We start from the raw sequence: 19,780 nt of genomic DNA, 5'->3' as shown, positions 1-19,780 counted from the left end.
GTCTTCACTCCGTACAGTTGAAAGAGGATTCTGGAGTGTGAAAATGTCTGCAGTGATGTGGGGACGTGTCTGAATTTTGATCCGTCTGTCTTAGGAGAGAATGGTGGAGGAAGCTGCCTCGTTACACACCTCTCAGCAAGGTAAGGTAACGCATTGTCATCTGCTACAGGGGATTTGTGTGTGTGTGTGTGTGTTTTACAGCGTGTTAGACACTGCCTGTGTGCCTGAGATATCAGCAGAAGCAAATGGCTTCTTGGCTATACATCCTTTTCCCTCCTAAAGGAGGTGTGAAGAAACCACATCAGAGATATTCTACGTTTCTGAGGTCTCGTCTCTTTCACAACTAAGCAAACGAATGTACATTTTTGCTATGTTGCTGGTATTCTCATTTTTCACAATACTATAAAATTGACTTGTGGTAGTAGCTACATGTAAAAGTTAGCATGAGGGACTGACTAGTCTGTTGATGATGTGAGGCAAGCCCACTTCCTGTGGGTCATGTGATGTCATAGGGTTCTAGTACATTTGGGGAGTGGGATTATCCAATCAGCCTAGGGAGGTTTGTTGTGACACTACGCTGGGTCTTTTTAACCTGTGTTTCTGGTGACAACTTTTTTTTTACTACAACTACATGCATAAGGTCTATTGTCTTGCTCCCCATTTCAATGTGAGGCAGCAACAATACAGTCTGCTGTGTTGTCATGACAAAAGCGGTGGTGGTGGTATTGTGGAGCTGAGAAAAGAGAGCGAGTTTGATGAATTGCAAATAGGATAGCAGGGCTGCTACTGGTCAAAGTCGAGGGGATTTGTCCCAAATGGCACACTATTCAATATGCGGTGCACTACTTTTGACCAGAGCCCTACGGGAACAGGGAGCCATTTTGGATGCAACCAAGGAGAATCCCTAGTGCATATCTTGGAAAGGGGAGGGCTGAAGGACTGTAGGTTTGTTTCATCTGAATCTATTTAAACCCAGGCTGCTTGCCGCTGTGTCTTTGTGCTGAAGGAAGCCTGGAGAAGGGTGAGAATGGGTCATCTGCTGCCTGTCGTAGTCATGGCGATGTGGTTTTAACAACCCATCATCCTAGAATTTAGCAGGACACAAGGTCGGGGTAACAGGCCTCTGTGGTCCTTTAATGCTCAGTTGGTAGAGCATGGCGAGTAAGCCAGGCTTTTTCGCTCCTCTGACCACCCATACGTAGAATGTATGAAACATTTTAGAGTCGAGGAGAGAGTTTGTGTACATTGAAGACAGAACACCACTATTTTAAAGGGAGCCTCCTGAGTTTGAATACATTGGATACAAGCAGCTGAAAGATTCCCCTTTTTTTTAGCTAACACTTTCTTTAAACACAGTTGATTTTAGAGAGGAGAGAGTGCGTACCAAGACAGAAACCCTATTCCCTAAACCGGAGCTCCCTGAGTTTGAATACATTGACCGGTGCTCCCTAGCACAATGATTCCCCCTTGAGACCGGTGCTTTCTAGACCGCAGCTGCTTCGCAAAGCATGCGTCCCCTAACAACCCATTCCCTAGACCGGTGCTCCCTAGACCGGTGCTCCCTAGACCGGTGCTCCCTAGACCGGGCGCTCCCTGACCGGCGCTCCCTAGACCGGGCGCTCCCTAGACCGGGCGCTCCCTGACCGGGCGCTCCCTAGACCGGCGCTCCCCGGGCGCTCCCTAGACCGGCGCTCCCTAGACCGGGCGCTCCCTAGACCGGGCGCTCCCCAGACCGGCGCTCCTAGACCGGTGCTCTCTAGACCGGTGCTCCCTAGACCGGCGCTCCCTAGACCGGCGCTCCCTAGACCGGCGCTCTCTAGACCGGCGCTCTCTAGACCGGTGCTCTCTATACCGGTGCTCTCTATACCGGTGCTCTCTAGACCGGTGCTCCTAGACCGGTGCTCTCTATACCGGTGCTCTCTAGACCGGCGCTCTCTATACCGGTGCTCTCTATACCGGCGCTCTCTAGACCGGCGCTCCCTAGACCGGTGCTCTCTAGACCGGCGCTCTCTAGACCGGTGCTCCCTAGACCGGTGCTCTCTATACCGGTATACCGGTGCTCCCTAGACCGGTGCTCCATATACCGGTATACCGGTGCTTGTTTTATGTATGTTCATGTGATATCTGAGTGTCAAACATTACAACAGAATCTATGGGCTAAAAACATTAGCTGACATGGGCAAGTTGATCAACTGGACATTTCTGACAAATTATAAATAGCTCTAATAAGAAAATTACTGCTGAAGCACTACCAGGTGTCCAAAGTGCACCTTGTGCATTCTACAATGAGTACACTGAAATGTCAAGAGTACACTGGAACGTCAGGAGTACACTGGAACGTCAGGAGTACACTGGAACGTCAGGAGTACACTGGAACGTCAGGAGTACACTGAAACGTCCGGAGTACACTGGAACGTCCGGAGTACACTGGAACGCAGGAGTACACTGGAACGCAGAGTACACTGGAACGCCAGGAGTACACTGGAACGTCAGGAGTACACTGGAACGCCAGGAGTACACTGGAACGTCCAGGAGTACACTGGAACGCCAGGAGTACACTGGAACGTCAGGAGTACACTGGAACGTCAAGAGTACACTGGAACGTCAGGAGTACACGGAAACGTCAACGAGTACACAAACTTATATACTTTTTCGATTATACAACATGAAAAACGATCCGGTACTAGAATTTGTTACTTACGGTACTTCTGCCAAATGTGTCCCATGTCACATCGATTGAGGGGATCCAGTCTGTCTAGTAATTTGTCTGAATCTTCTCTAGGGGGGCAGTAGTAAGCTAGCCAGGCTACTTGTCTTCTCTAGGGGACGGTAGTAAGCTAGCCAGGCTACTTGTCTTCTCTAGGGGGCAGTAGTAAGCTAGCCAGGCTACTTGTCTTCTCTAGGGGGCAGTAGTAAGCTAGCCAGGCTACTTGTCTTCTCTAGGGGGCGGTAGTAAGCTCGCTAGGCTACTTGTCTTCTCTAGGGGGCGGTAGTAAGCTAGCCAGGCTACTTGTCTTCTCTAGGGGGCAGTAGTAAGCTAGCCAGGCTACTTGTCTTCTCTAGGGGCGGTAGTAAGCTCGCTAGGCTACTTGTCTTCTCTAGGGGGCAGTAGTAAGCTAGCTAGGCTACTTGTCTTCTCTAGGGGGCAGTAGTAAGCTAGCCAGGCTACTTGTCTTCTCTAGGGGGCGGTAGTAAGCTAGCCAGGCTACTTGTCTTCTCTAGGGGGCAGTAGTAAGCTAGCCAGGCTACTTGTCTTCTCTAGGGGGAAGTAGTAAGCTAGCCAGGCTACTTGTCTTCTCTAGGGGGCAGTAGTAAGCTAGCCAGGCTACTTGTGCATGTAGATGACAGAGCCCGAGCCACATTTGATAAGCAAGTGAGAGGAGAGAGAATGCCGACAGCATGGCTTCTTCTAAGGAAAACAGCATACCTCACGCCCGCAGCTTGTTGTCAACTGGCTCCAGAAGAAAAGTGTGGGAGTAATTTGTTTACAAAGCAGATGAGGGCCAGCCCACCAAAACAACTTAGCAACAGGTGTTACAAAGCAGACGAGGGCCAGCCCACCAAAACAACTTAGCAACAGGTGTTACAAAGCAGATGAGGGCCAGCCCACCAAAACAACTTAGCAACAGGTGTTACAAAGCAGACGAGGGCCAGCCCACCAAAACAACTAAGCAGTGGAAGGAAGTGGAGGTTTAGTTCCAAAACAACAAACTATTTTCCACATTTACATTGGAACGTTATTCTACTAGCTACTAAATTCAATATTTTTTTTGTTGTTGTTGTGATAATGACATGAGCATATTCAGCGTGACATTCATGTGAATATTATAATACGATTACAACTCAACAGTAATGTCAAATGTGCTCAATTTATCTATGACAACAATACATTTAGACATTACATTACATTTAAGTCATTTAGCAGACGCTCTTATCCAGAGCGACTTACAAATTGGTGCATTCACCTTATGACATCCAGTGGAACAGCCACAAGTGCATCTAAACTACTTCCTGTTTCCTTGGGCTTGCTAACAGTAGCCTGCCAGCAGCCCTGGGTGAAGCGTTGCACTCTGGGAGTTGAAATGCACTCTGGGAATCCTAGTATGCCGTGTAAAATCTATTGTATGTATGGTGTGTAGACTATTGCAATATAGAAGCTTCAGAAATGTGCTTCAATGTGTTTTTAATGTTGTTTTGGAACTAAACTTAATTTAGTACATTAAATGATTTACAGTATATATCAGTGATAGAATAATGAAACAGTTCGAATTCATGTCATTTGAGCCAATATTATGGCAATAGATTAGCAAATGAACCCCTGATATGTATAACATTTACTGTTTTAAATAGTTAAGATGTGGTAGTACAGTTTTTATTTTCTATGCTCTGCGTCTCAGGAATGGTTTTGCATAAGGAACATTTAAGATATTCTTGTATTAATCGTGTTTTATTTGTTAAAAGAACTGAACATAGAACACATTCTGTGTGTTGTTTTTAGTTGGTCAACCACTTATCAACACGTTGAGCAATGTTTCTCAAATTTAAGCCCAGAGGAAGTACACTGTGACTTTAGATAATACTTTCAAACCTTGTTTATGTTTGTATACGATCACATACAGTGAGCTCAAGGTATTGTGACGGTGACAAATGTTTAGTTGTTTTTGCTCTCCAGCATCATCAAAACAAACAGCACATGAGTCCGAGTTCTTAGAGCCACAATCTGGACGTAGTCATTGTGCGCTAGGAAGGAATATGGGACCAAATAGTGAACTTTTGACTACTTTAATGAAAACCATAAGTGATTTGTTCCAATACTTTTAGTCCCCCTAAAATCGGGGGACTCTGGTAGAAAAAGTGCTGTAATTTCTAAACGGTTCACCCGATATGGATGAAAATACCCTCACATTAAAGCTGACAGTCTGCACTTTAACCAAAGTGCAGGAGTACAGAGCCAAAACAACCAAAGATTTGTCACGGTCTCAATAATTTTGGAGCTCACTGTATATCTCTCCATTATACGTGGGAATAGATTTCCAAACTTAAATCAATTGGAGATGATTTCTTAGTGTTTTTACAGTCTTATGTCCAACAATTAAAACAAACTAATTCAAATTAAAAGTTTAGGTTTGCAATAACAAATGGGTTGAATACTTATTGACTCAATACATTTCAGCTTTTAATTTGTAAGAATTTCCCAAAACATAATTCCACTTTGACATTATGGTGTATTGTATTGCATTTAGTTCCTGGAGATGTGGTGTGGTGGGGGAGAGGGTGTGTGTGTGTGTGTGTGTTGAAGAGCTTGTCAGTATTTTGCTGTATGTTTTACTTGTTGTATTCTGTTCACGTGACAAATAAACGTTCGTTTGATTCGATAACTACATCTGACTGTCTGAAGAGGACTCTGTCTCTCTCTCCATTGTCCTTTCTCGAAAATCTGCAGTCATATTTGGAAACTTGGCATCTTGACTGTACCAAATGGCACCCTATTCCCTACATATATATATAGGGAATAGGGTGCCATTTGGTACAGTCAAGATGGCAAGTTTCAAATATGACTGCAGATTTACAGTCACCATTTAGTGCACTACACTTGACCCCAAGTCTTGCACTATATATATATATCTATTATATCTACTACACGACTTGGGGTCAAGTGTAGTGCACTAAATAGGTGCCATTTGGGACACAGTCTTTGGCACAAAGCTTTCAGACGACTGTCAGATCAGTTTCAATAGATGACGTGCACTCTGTCTGCCCCGGGTTCGGCCACCTCGACTATCGAGTGTCTTTTTAACAGTTCTATAGGGAACTTTACGTCACCATTCCATCCCTTTATTCCCTGCTGAGATTGAGAGGAGGGTTTAAATGAAATTGGAAGGGTTTCTGTCCCAAATGGCAGTGTTCTCTCTGATCAAAAGTCGTGCACTGCACGGAGAATAGTGTAGCATTTGGGAAGCAGACTCTCTCTCGGATGTGTTTTTTAGGCGTTACATAAAGAAGCAACCAAGCCACGTGGAGTAGAGGAGCTTTCAGCTTGATATCGTCGCTCGCTGACCTGGAACACATTGATCTCTTCGCTGGAAGGAGATTCTAATCACGGCAGATTAACTGAGAACACATTCTCAATACATCACTGTGGTTCTTTTAGCTACTGCTAACTGTCCTTGGCGTTGTGTCCAAGCAGTCCGCGGTCAGCTAAGGCTTTGTGTCGTTGTGTCCAGGCACAAGGATTAGAATGAAGGGTTGTAGTTGAGTTGATATTTTGAATGCCTGGAGCAGACAGTCAGGCGAGGCACTAGCTGCCGCATGTAGGATTTAGAATGAAGGCCGTAGCTAAGGGACGTTTTAAAGGCCTCGACAGACAGACAGGCAGGCAGGCAGGTGGACGGACCCTTATCTGCCACACGTAGTATTAGAGAGAGAAAGGTTCAGTCTGCCTGTGTCTTGGCCTCAGCCTGTGGATATGTCCCCAATGGTGTCTTTTTCCATATCGGCCTGGGCTGAGGAGATCTTAGTCACGCAAGTGTACATCTCAGTTGTATGGTGCAGTATTTCTCAACTAAATATTTGTGAAAACGAGTCTCTCGATGAATGACAACAAATACTTTATTGAAGAATCCCTATTATTGACCAATCACAGACGAAGGGACGTAGACTTCGGCTCTGAACTTCGGCTTTCAGCACACACAGCTGAAAAACAACCCCACAGAAGTCCAAAACGAACAAAAACATCATCAAAATATCATCATACTATATGCACAAACTGTTTCGGCTGGGAAGCATGCGGACGCCTTAACAGAGCTGTTAACACCACCCTGTGCTACCTGCTAATGCTAATAGACATGAGGTGTCCTATGCTAATAGCTAATGCTAATAGACATGAGGTGTCCTATGCTAATAGCTAATGCTAATAGACATGAGGTGTCCTATGTTAATAGCTGCTAATGCTAAGAGACATGAGGTGTCCTATGCTAATAGCTAATGCTAATAGACATGAGGTGTCCTATGTTAATAGCTGCTAATGTTAATAGCTGCAAATACTAATAGGTGTCCTGTTCAATAAAACTGTATTCATCCCATTCCCAGACCCCCTACTCTCCATTCCCAGCCTCCCCTACTCCTCACTCCCAGACCCCCTACTCCTCACTCCCAGACCCCCCTACTCTCCATTCCCAGCCTCCCTACTCCTTACCCCAGCCCCCCTACTCCTCACTCCCAGACCCCCTACTCCCCATTCCCAGCCCCCCTACTCCTCACTCCCAGACCCCCTACTCCTCACTCCCAGACCCCCTACTCCCTCACTCCCAGACCCCCTACTCCCTCACTCCCAGACCCCCCTACTCCTCACTCCCATACCCCCCTACTCCTCAGTCCCAGACCCCCCTACTCCTCACTCCCAGACCCCCTACTCCTCACTCCCAGACCCCCTACTCCTCACTCCCAGACCCCCCCTACTCCTCACTCCCAGCCCCCCTACCCCCATTCCCAGCCTCCCTACTCCTCACTCCCAGACCCCCCCCTCACTCCCAGCCCCCCATACCCTCACTCCCAGCCCCCCATACTCCTCCTCCCAGCCCCCCTTCCTCACTCCCAGACCCCCTACTCCTCACTCCCAGACCCCCCTACTCCTCACTCCCAGCCCCCCTACTCCTCACTCCCAGCCCCCCTACCCTCACTCCCAGCCCCGCCCTACTCCTCACTCCCAGCCCCCCCCACTCCCCTCACTCCCAGCCCCCCCACTCCTCACTCCCAGCCCCCCACTCCTCACTCCCAGCCCCCCCTACTCCTCACTCCCAGCCCCCTACTCCTCACTCCCGGCCCCCCACTCCTCACTCCCAGCCCCCCTACTCCTCACTCCCAGCCCCCCCCTACTCCTCACTCCCAGCCCCCTACTCCTCACTCCCAGCCCCCCTACCCTCACTCCCAGCCCCTACTCCTCACTCCCAGCCCCCTACTCCTCACTCCCAGCCCGCCCTACTCCTCACTCCCAGCCCCCTACTCCTCTCTCCCAGACCCCCCTACTCCTCTCTCCCAGACCCCCTACTCCTCACTCCCAGACCCCCTACTCCTCACTCCCAGCCCCCTCTACTCCTCACTCCCCAGACCCCCTACTCCTCACTCCCAGCCCCCCTACTCCTCACTCCCAGACCCCCTACTCCTCACTCCCAGCCTCCCCTACTCCTCACTCCCAGCCCCGCCCTACTCCTCACTCCCAGCCCCGCCCTACTCCTCACTCCCAGCCCCGCCCTACTCCTCACTCCCAGCCCCGCCCTACCCTCACTCCCAGCCCCCTACTCCTCACTCCCAGCCCCTACTCCTAACTCCCAGACCCCCCTACTCCTCACTCCCAGACCCCCCCTACTCCCTCACTCCCAGACCCCCCCCTACTCCTCACTCCCAGCCCCCCTACTCCTCACTCCCAGCCCCCCTACTCCTCACTCCCAGACCCTCCCCTACTCCTCACTCCCAGACCCCCTACTCCTCACTCCCAGACCCCCTACTCCTCACTCCCAGCCCCGCCCTACTCCTCACTCCCAGCCCCGCCCTACTCCTCACTCCCAGCCCCGCCCTACTCCTCACTCCCAGCCCCCCTACCCCTCACTCCCAGCCCCCCTACTCCTCACTCCCAGACCCCCCTACTCCTCACTCCCAGACCCCTACTCCTCACTCCCAGCCCCCTACTCCTCACTCCCAGACCCCCTACTCCTCACTCCCAGACCCCCCTACTCCTCACTCCCAGCCCCCCTACTCCTCACTCCCAGACCCCCTACTCCTCACTCCCCCAGACCCCCTACCCTCACTCCCAGACCCCCTACTCCTCACTCCCAGCCCCCTACTCCTCACTCCCAGCCCCCCTACTCCCTCACTCCCAGCCCCCCTCCCTACTCCTCACTCCCAGACCCCCCTACTCCTCACTCCCAGACCCCCCTACTCCTCACTCCCAGACCCAGCCGTCTGGCACGCTTAGGGGTTATCCGTCTGGCACGCTTAGGGGTCAGCCGTCTGGCACGCTTAGGGGTCAGCCGTCTGGCACGCTTAGGGGTCAGCCGTCTGGCACGCTTAGGGGTCAGCCAGCGGTCCACGGCAGGAGTGGGATGGAACTCCTCGACAGAAGGCCCCTCCAGGCTGATCCTCATCAGGACTTCAGTGGTGGAGAACCCAAGGCAGCTTCTTGTCGAATTCTTAATCCGGTTGTGCGCAGAGAAGCCTCTCTCACACCGGGAGGCTGAAATGGGCAGCACCAGCATAAACTGCACCAACTCCAGTATGTTCTAGGGAAAATATTATATCTTTCAATTTCATTTAAACTCTTACCGTTTAACTTATCTAAACTAACCATAGGATACCATACATAACCACTCAGGACTGTTAGTCGACCTTGTAATCGTGCCTGTAGGGGTCCTTTGTCAACATGGACCCCCACAGGCCACTGTAGGACTTGTCCTTGACATTGTGGCTGACCAGGATTTTCAGCTCCTCATCCTGGAATGCACCCATGTTGCGCAACCTGACCTGATCTGAACCTGATCTGCAGGATTAAACAGAGCAAGTGAGTTTGCAAATATGCAAACATAACATTGTCTCATATGGCAACGCAGTGTCAAATAAATTCTTACCTCTCTAGAGGCTCCTTGAAATGCCTCATCAGGTATATCGCACCATCGTCGCCAGAGATGTGAAGGCTGGCCATGTGTCAGTGTTTAGCACTCTGAAAGACAGCTCTCTTCTGTGAAAGTCGGGGACAGAATCTTCCAAACAATTCACTGTCTCCTTCCCCCTGTCTCCCCCCCGTCTCCTCCACCCCTGTCCCCCCCTGTCTCCTCCTCCCCCTGTCTCCCCCCTGTCTCCTCCCCTGTCTCCTTCCCCCTGTCTCCTTCGCCCCTGTCTCCTCCCGCCCCCTGTCTCCTCCCGCCCCTGTCTCCCCCTGTCTCCCCTGTCTCTTCCCCCCCATGTCTCCTCCCCCTGTCTCCTTCCCCCTGTCTCCTTCCTCCCCCTGTCTCCTTCCCCCTGTCTCTGTCTCCTCTCCCCCTTTCTCCTTCCCCCCTTTCTCCTTCCCCCTGTCTCCCCCTGTCTCCCCCTGTCTCCTTCCCCCCCTGTCTCCTTCCCCCTGTCTCCTCCCCCTGTCTCCTTCCCCCTGTCTCTTGTGCCAACAGAAAACAATAGATCTGTGGTATTTACCATTCCAGCACTTAGCAAACACACACACACACACACACAGACACACACAGACACACACACAGACACACACACAGACACAGACACACACAGACAGACACACACACACACACACACAGACACAGTGTTGTTAACATTCTCTGCTAGCAAATAAAACTAAATCATAGATAATTTATTAGTTACAAACCTATGTGGCATACAGTGGATTGGGATAATATGCCCCCCTGCCTCTCTCTGCAGGTGGTACATCACTCCCCCACGGTGGCCCTATGTGGCATACAGTGGATTGGGATAATATGCCCCCCTGCCTCTCTCTGCAGGTGGTACATCACTCCCCCACGGTGGCCCTATGTGGCATACAGTGGATTGGGATAATATGCCCCCTGCCTCTCTCTGCAGGTGGTACATCACTCCCCCACGGTGGCCCTATGTGGCATACAGTGGATTGGGATAATATGCCCCCCTGCCTCTCTCTGCAGGTGGTACATCACTCCCCCACGGTGGCCCTATGTGGCATACAGTGGATTGGGATAATATGCCCCCTGCCTCTCTCTGCAGGTGGTACATCACTCCCCCACGGTGGCCCTATGTGGCATACAGTGGACTGGGATAATATGCCCCCTGCCTCTCTCTGCAGGTGGTACATCACTCCCCACGGTGGCCCTATGTGGCATACAGTGGATTGGGATAATATGCCCCCTGCCTCTCTCTGCAGGTGGTACATCACTCCCCACGGTGGCCCTATGTGGCATACAGTGGATTGGGATAATATGCCCCCTGCCTCTCTCTGCAGGTGGTACATCACTCCCCCACGGTGGCCCTATGTGGCATACAGTGGATTGGGATAATATGCCCCCTGCCTCTCTCTGCAGGTGGTACATCACTCCCCACGGTGGCCCTATGTGGCATACAGTGGACTGGGATAATATGCCCCCTGCCTCTCTCTGCAGGTGGTACATCACTCCCCCACGGTGGCCCTATGTGGCATACAGTGGACTGGGATAATATGCCCCCCTGCCTCTCTCTGCAGGTGGTACATCACTCCCCCACGGTGGCCCAGGTTCACAGAGGCACCATCTGCCCCGAAGGAGATGCACCTCTTCATCCATGACCTTCCATCCTCCTCGGGGCAAACAACACGAAATGTGGCCTTGGTGGCATCCAAAACACACGAAAAAAACTATTATACAAAAGTATTTCTGACAAACTAATTTGAATGATCTCCATTTATGAATAATGATTTAAACTTTACACAAGAATAAAGCCTATAAAGAGGAACAGCAACCAATGGCATGAGAGAGCTCAATGCTCTCCTTCCCCCCGTCTCCTTCCCCCCCGTCTCCTTCCCCCCCGTCTCCTTCACCCCCCCGTCTCCCCCTTCCCCCCCCGTCGCCTTCCCCCCGTCTCCCCCCGTCTCCTGTCTCCTTCCCCCTCTTGGCATGAGAGTGCTCAATGCTCTGTTGTCCGACCAGGAGATCGACTGGCTTCCTTCCCCCTGACTCCTGCCCCCTCTTGGCATGAGAGAGCTCAACGCTCCCCCCGTCTCTTCCACCCCTGTAGACAATCTCACATTCTGTGTTGGATATATCAGTGTCTCCGTCTATTAGAACGGCAGGATACTTTGTGTCTTTCAGCTTCGCTGACAGGATCTCTCTCATTATGTCAGCAATTTGACTGATCAACTCCGTTTTGGTTGTGGAGTCTGATAAGCGGCCTACATTTGACAAAAAAGGTTCTTCTTTCACAATGAAGTATGCAATGTTTATCTTCATTTTCAGCTGCCTCCTCTTCTCCTCCTCAGACAGCAACACGTGCCTCCTCTTCTCCTCCTCAGACAGCAACACGTGCCTCCTCTTCTCCTCCTCAGACAGCAACACGTGCCTCCTCTTCTCCTCCTCAGACAGCAACACGTGCCTGCTCTTCTCCTCCTCAGACAGCAACACGTGCCTCCTCTTCTCCTCAGACAGCAACACTTGCCTCCTCTTTCTCCTCCTCAGACAGCAACACGTGCCTCCTCTTCTCCTCCTCAGACAGCAACACGTGCCTCCTCTTCTCCTCCTCAGACAGCAACACGTGCCTCCTCTTCTCCTCCTCAGACAGCAACACGTGCCTCCTCTTCTCCTCCTCAGACAGCAACACGTGCCTCCTCTTCTCCTCCTCAGACAGCAACACGTGCCTCCTCTTCTCCTCCTCAGACAGCAACACGTGCCTCCTCTTCTCCTCCTCAGACAGCAACACGTGCCTCCTCTTCTCCTCCTCAGACAGCAACACGTGCCTCCTCTTCTCCTCCTCAGACAGCAACACGTGCCTCCTCTTCTCCTCCTCAGACAGCAACACGTGCCTCCTCTTCTCCTCCTCAGACAGCAACACGTGCCTCCTCTTCTCCTCCTCAGACAGCAACACGTGCCTCCTCTTCTCCTCCTCAGACAGCAACACGTGCCTCCTCTTCTCCTCCTCAGACAGCAACACGTGCCTCCTCTTCTCCTCCTCAGACAGCAACACGTGCCTCCTCTTCTCCTCCTCAGACAGCAACACGTGCCTCCTCTTCTCCTCCTCAGACAGCAACACGTGCCTCCTCTTCACCTCAGACAGCAGCACGTGCCTCCTCTTCTCCTCCTCAGACAGCAACACGTGCCTCCTCTTCTCCTCCTCAGACAGCAACACGTGCCTCCTCTTCTCCTCCTCAGACAGCAACACGTGCCTCCTCTTCTCCTCCCTCAGACAGCAGCACGTGCCTCCTCTTCTCCTCCTCAGACAGCAACACTTGCCTCCTCTTCTCCTCCTCAGACAGCAACACGTGCCTCCTCTTCTCCTCCTCAGACAGCAGCACGTGCCTCCTCTTCTCCTCCTCAGACAGCAACACGTGCCTCCTCTTCTCCTCCTCAGACAGCATGGGAACATTTTGAGCCCATATTCGCATTGAATCTATATGTTAGCCGGTGGAGGTTGAAGTGACAGCGGAGGTCACCGTAGCTTCGCTCACGTTCTCAGCATCCGTAACGTTAGCGGCCGTGTCAACGTTAGCGGCCATGTCAACGTTAGCCGCCTTGTCAACGTTAGCCGCCATGTCAACGTTAGCCGCCATGTCAACGGCCATGTCAACGTTAGCGGCCATGTCAACGTTAGCCGCCATGTCAAAGTTAGCGGCCATGTTAGCGGCCATGTCAACGTTAGCGGCCATGTCAACGTTAGCCGCCATGTCAACGTTAGCCGCCTCAGGTAAACCTTGTGAAGAGGCTTCATTAGTTGAACCTTGCGAATCCCCTCGCCGGATTCCTATTTCTCCTCGTCTCTTTTTCGTTTAAAATAAAATTGAATGGGGCTAGTTTTTTTATAGCTATGTCTGCATGTTAACTTATATCCTATACTGATACTATTTTCCAGTGTTCACCTTTCTCTCTCTGACTGGACTGCATCATCACCTAAAACTCTACTGTGGTTGGCGCTTGTGGAATGTGGGACCTGTAGTTTTTAAACTACATTAACAGCGAGGGGAAAATAGATTACGGTAGGTTGTAATCTTTAATCGCACACTATGCTCGTAAATTTTTTTTTTCCGGGTTCGCACATATCTATTTTTAGGGGCAAATGTGAGTGAAATACTCACACTGTAGAGCGCTGGGAGGTGCTGGTGCTTGTCTGGGTGGCCCGTTTAGCAAGTTGTTTAAGCACTTCAAAGGACTGCAGATGACGAGACGGGTATGTACAGTTGAAGTCAGAAGTTTACATACACTTAGGTTGGAGTCATTAAAACTCGTTTTTCAACCACTCCACACATTTCTTGTTAACAGACTTGCCAAAACTATAGTTTGTTAGGACATCTACTTTGTGTGACACAAGTCATTTTTCCAACAATTGTTTACAGATACAGTGATTTATAAGTGAAATAATCTATTACAATTCCAGTGGGTCAGAAGTTTACATACACTAAGTTGACTGTGCCTTTAAACAGCTTGGAAAATTCCAGAAAATGATGTCATGGCTTTAGAAGCTTCTGATAGGCTAATTGACATCATTTGAGTTTGGAGGTGTACCTGTGGATGTATTTCAAGGCCTACCTTCAAAAAAATTGTAGACCTCCACAAGTCTAGTTCATCCTTGGGAGCAATTTCCAAACGCCTGAAGGTACCACGTTCATCTCTACAAACAATAGTATGCAAGTATAAACACCATGGGACCACGCAGTCGTCATACCGCTCAGGAAAGACACATGTTCTGTCTCCTAGAGATGAACATACTTTGGTGCGAGTACAAATCAATCCCAGAACAACAGCAAAGGACCTTCTGAAAATGCTGGACGAAATGGGTACAAAACTTGATCTATATCCACAATAAAACGAGTCCAATATCGACAACCTGAAAGGCCACTCAGCAAGGAAGAAGCCACTGCTCCAAAACCGCCATAAAAAAAGCCAGACTGCGGTTTGCAACTGCACATGGGGACAAAGATCGTACTTTTTGGAGTAATGTTCTCTGGTCTGATGAAACAAAAATAGAACTGTTTGGCCATAATGACCATCGTTATTTTTGGAGGAAAAAGGGGGACACTTGTAAGCCGAAGAACACCATCCCAACCGTGAAGCATGGGGGTGGCAGCAGCATGATGTGGGGGTGCTTTGCTGCAGGAGGGACTGGTGCACTTCACAAAATAGATGGCACCATGAGGAGGGAAAATTATGTGGATATATTGAAGCAACATCTCAAGACATCAGTCAGGAAGTTAAAGCTTGGTCGCAAATGGGTCTTCCAAATGGACAATGGACCCCAAGCTTACTTGCAAAGTTGTGGCAAAATGTCTTAAGGACAACAAAGTCAAGGTATTGGAGTGGCCATTACAAAGCCCTGACCTCAATCCTATTGAACATTTATGGGCAGAACTGAAAAATGATGTGAGCAAGGAGGCCTACAAACCTGACTCAGTTACACCAGCTCTGTCAGGAGGAATGGGGCAATATTCACCCAACTTATTGTGGGAAGCTTGTGGAAGGCTACCCAAAACGTTTGACCCAAGTTAAACAATTTAAAGGCAATGCTACCGAATACTAATTGAGTGTATGTAAACTTCTGACCCACTGGGAATGTGTTGAAAGAAATAAAAGCTGAAATAAATCATTCTCTCTACTATTATTCTGACATTTCACATTCTTAAAATAAAGTGGTGATCCTAACTGACTTAAGACAGGGATTTTTTACTCTGATTAAATGTCAGGAATTGTGAAAAACTGAGTATAAATGTATTTGGCTAAGGTGTATGTAAACTTCCGACTTTAACTGGTATGTATGTATGTAATGTGTCTTTTAACCGTGTGCGAGGAGTTTGTATGTGCTCGTGGTCCGCCCTGTTGTTGGTGACCTTCCTGGTTGGCCAGGTTGAGCAGTAACAGTATCTGTATCCATTTAGTCTACTGTACTCTCTACCATAGACCAGCTGTAGTAGGACCTACTGAGCCCCTCCAACAGATGTTTTTCAGGCCAAGCAGTATCTCCTACAGCGTCCGTCTATCCAGCAGTATCTCCTACAGACGTCTGTCTATCCATCAGTATCTATCCATCAGTATCTATCCATCAGTATCTATCCATCAGTATCTATCCAGTAGTATCTATCCATCAGTATCTATCCATCAGTATCCATCCATCAGTATCCATCCATCAGTATCCATCCATCAGTATCTATCCATCAGTATCTATCCATCAGTATCTATCCATCAGTATCTATCCATCAGTATCTATCCATCAGTATCCGCCCATCAGTATCCGCCCATCAGTATCTATCCATCAGTATCTATCCATCAGTATCCGCCCATCAGTATCTATCCATCAGTATCTCCTACAGGCGTCTGTCTATCCAGCAGTATCTATCCATCAGTATCTATACATCAGTATCTATCCAGTAGTATCTATCCAGCAGTATCTATCCATCAGTATCTATCCATCAGTATCTATCCATCAGTATCTATACATCAGTATCTATCCATCAGTATCTATCCATCAGTATCTATCCAGCAGTATCTATCCAGCAGTATCTCCTACAGGCGTCTGTCTATCCAGCAGTATCTATCCAGCAGTATCTCCTACAGGCGTCTGTCTATCCAGCAGTGTCTCCTACAGGCGTCTGTCTATCCAGCAGTATCTATCCATCAGTATCTATCCATCAGTATCTATCCATCAGTATCTATCCATCAGTATCTATCCAGCAGTATCTATCCAGCAGTATCTATCCATCAGTATCTATCCATCAGTATTTATCCATCAGTATCTATCCATCAGTATCTATCCAGCAGTATCTATCCAGCAGTATCTATCCAGCAGTATCTATCCAGCAGTATCTATCCAGCAGTATCTATCCATCAGTATCTATCCAGCAGTATCTATACATCAGTATCTATCCAGTAGTATCTATCCATCAGTATCTATCCAGCAGTATCTCCTACAGGCGTCTATCTATCCATCAGTATCTATCCATCAGTATCTATCCATCAGTATCTATCCATCAGTATCTATCCATCAGTATCTATCCATCAGTATCTATCCATCAGTATCTATCCATCAGTATCTATCCAGCAGTATCTATCCATCAGTATCTATCCAGTAGTATCTATCCATCAGTATCTATCCATCAGTATCCATCCATCAGTATCTATCCATCAGTATCTATCCATCAGTATCTATCCAGTAGTATCTATCCATCAGTATCTATCCAGCAGTATCTCCTACAGGCGTCTGTCTATCCAGCAGTATCTATCCATCAGTATCTATCCATCAGTATCTATCCATCAGTATCTATCCATCAGTATCTATCCATCAGTATCTATCCAGCAGTATCTATCCAGCAGTATCTATCCATCAGTATCTATCCATCAGTATCTATCCATCAGTATCTCCTACAGGCGTCTGTCTATCCAGCAGTATCTATCCATCAGTATCTATCCATCAGTATCTATCCAGCAGTATCTATCCAGCAGTATCTATCCAGCAGTATCTATCCAGCAGTATCTATCCAGCAGTATCTATCCAGCAGTATCTATCCAGCAGTATCTATCCAGTAGTATCTATCCATCAGTATCTATCCAGCAGTATCTATCCAGCAGTATCTCCTACAGGCGTCTGTCTATCCAGCAGTATCTATCCATCAGTATCTATCCATCAGTATCTATCCATCAGTATCTATACATCAGTATCTATCCAGTAGTATCTATCCATCAGTATCTATCCATCAGTATCTATCCAGCAGTATCTATCCAGCAGTATCTCCTACAGGCGTCTGTCTATCCAGCAGTATCTATCCAGCAGTATCCATCCATCAGTATCTATCCATCAGTATCTATCCATCAGTATCCATCCATCAGTATCTATCCAGTAGTATCTATCCATCAGTATCTCCTACAGGCGTCTGTCTATCCAGCAGTATCTATCCAGCAGTATCCATCCATCAGTATCTATCCATCAGTATCTATCCATCAGTATCCATCCATCAGTATCCATCCATCAGTATCTATCCATCAGTATCTATCCATCAGTATCTATCCATCAGTATCTATCCAGCAGTATCTATCCAGCAGTATCTCCTACAGGCGTCTGTCTATCCAGCAGTATCTATCCAGCAGTATCTATCCATCAGTATCTATCCATCAGTATCTATCCATCAGTATCTATCCATCAGTATCTATCCATCAGTATCTATCCATCAGTATCTATCCATCAGTATCTATCCATCAGTATCTATCCATCAGTATCTATCCATCAGTATCTATCCAGCAGTATCTATCCAGCAGTATCTATCCAGCAGTATCTATCCAGCAGTATCTATCCATCAGTATCTATCCATCAGTATCTATCCAGCAGTATCTATCCAGCAGTATCCATCCAGCAGTATCCATCCAGCAGTATCCATCCAGCAGTATCCATCCAGCAGTATCCATCCAGCAGTATCTATCCAGCAGTATCTATCCAGCAGTATCTATCCAGCAGTATCTATCCATCAGTATCTATACATCAGTATCTATCCAGTAGTATCTATCCATCAGTATCTATCCAGCAGTATCTCCTACAGGCGTCTGTCTATCCAGCAGTATCTATCCATCAGTATCAATCCATCAGTATCTATCCATCAGTATCTATCCAGCAGTATCTATCCATCAGTATCTATCCATCAGTATCTATCCATCAGTATCTATCCATCAGTATCTATCCAGTAGTATCTATCCAGCAGTATCTATCCATCAGTATCTATCCAGCAGTATCTCCTACAGGCGTCTGTCTATCCAGCAGTATCTATCCATCAGTATCTATCCATCAGTATCTATCCATCAGTATCTATCCATCAGTATCTATCCATCAGTATCTATCCAGCAGTATCTATCCAGCAGTATCTATCCATCAGTATCTATCCAGCAGTATCTCCTACAGGCGTCTGTCTATCCAGCAGTATCTATCCATCAGTATCTATCCATCAGTATCTATCCATCAGTATCCATCCATCAGTATCTATCCAGTAGTATCTATCCATCAGTATCTCCTACAGGTGTCTGTCTATCCAGCAGTATCTATCCAGCAGTATCTATCCAGCAGTATCTATCCAGCAGTATCTATCCAGCAGTATCTATCCATCAGTATCTATCCATCAGTATCTATCCATCAGTATCTATCCATCAGTATCTATCCATCAGTATCTATCCATCAGTATCTATCCATCAGTATCTATCCAGTAGTATCTATCCATCAGTATCTATCCAGCAGTATCTCCTACAGGCGTCTGTCTATCCAGCAGTATCTATCCATCAGTATCTATCCAGCAGTATCTATCCAGCAGTATCTATCCAGCAGTATCTATCCAGCAGTATCTCCTACAGGCGTCTGTCTATCCAGCAGTATCTATCCATCAGTATCTATCCAGCAGTATCTATCCAGCAGTATCTATCCAGCAGTATCTATCCAGCAGTATCTATCCAGCAGTATCTATCCAGCAGTATCTATCCATCAGTATCTATCCATCAGTATCTATCCAGCAGTATCTATCCATCAGTATCTATCCAGCAGTATCCATCCATCAGTATCTATCCATCAGTATCTATCCATCAGTATCTATCAGTAGTATCTATCCATCAGTATCTATCCAGCAGTATCTCCTACAGGCGTCTGTCTATCCAGCAGTATCTCCTACAGGCGTCTGTCTATCCAGCAGTATCTATCCATCAGTATCTATCCATCAGTATCTATCCATCAGTATCTATACATCAGTATCTATCCAGCAGTATCTATCCATCAGTATCTATCCATCAGTATCTATCCATCAGTATCTATCCATCAGTATCTATCCAGCAGTATCCATCCAGCAGTATCTATCCAGCAGTATCCATCCAGCAGTATCCATCCATCAGTATCTATCCATCAGTATCTATCCATCAGTATCTATCCAGCAGTATCTATCCATCAGTATCTATCCAGCAGTATCTATCCAGCAGTATCTATCCATCAGTATCCATCCATCAGTATCTATCCATCAGTATCTATCCATCAGTATCTATCCATCAGTATCTATCCAGTAGTATCTATCCATCAGTATCTATCCATCAGTATCTATCCAGCAGTATCTATCCAGCAG

At 47.9% G+C, this 19,780-nt stretch overlaps 1 protein-coding gene across 1 annotated transcript in view; it reads left to right on the top strand.

Moving 5' to 3' along the window:
* LOC118382870 (rho guanine nucleotide exchange factor TIAM1-like) overlaps window positions 1–19,780 on the top strand; it is a gene marked incomplete at its 3' end in the record, with an annotated part of 60,769 nt that overhangs the window by 32 nt on the left and 40,957 nt on the right. Inside the window, exon 1 of the mRNA XM_052502073.1 lies at window positions 1–140. This exon is cut by the window's left edge and continues 32 nt beyond it. The remainder of the gene's footprint in view (window positions 141–19,780) is intronic.

The sequence above is a fragment of the Oncorhynchus keta genome, unplaced genomic scaffold (assembly GCF_023373465.1).
Source record: "Oncorhynchus keta strain PuntledgeMale-10-30-2019 unplaced genomic scaffold, Oket_V2 Un_contig_15027_pilon_pilon, whole genome shotgun sequence".
NCBI lineage: Eukaryota > Metazoa > Chordata > Actinopteri > Salmoniformes > Salmonidae > Oncorhynchus > Oncorhynchus keta.
The sequence above is the reverse complement of the archived record's forward strand: the minus strand, read 5'-3'. Positions and strand labels throughout refer to the sequence as shown.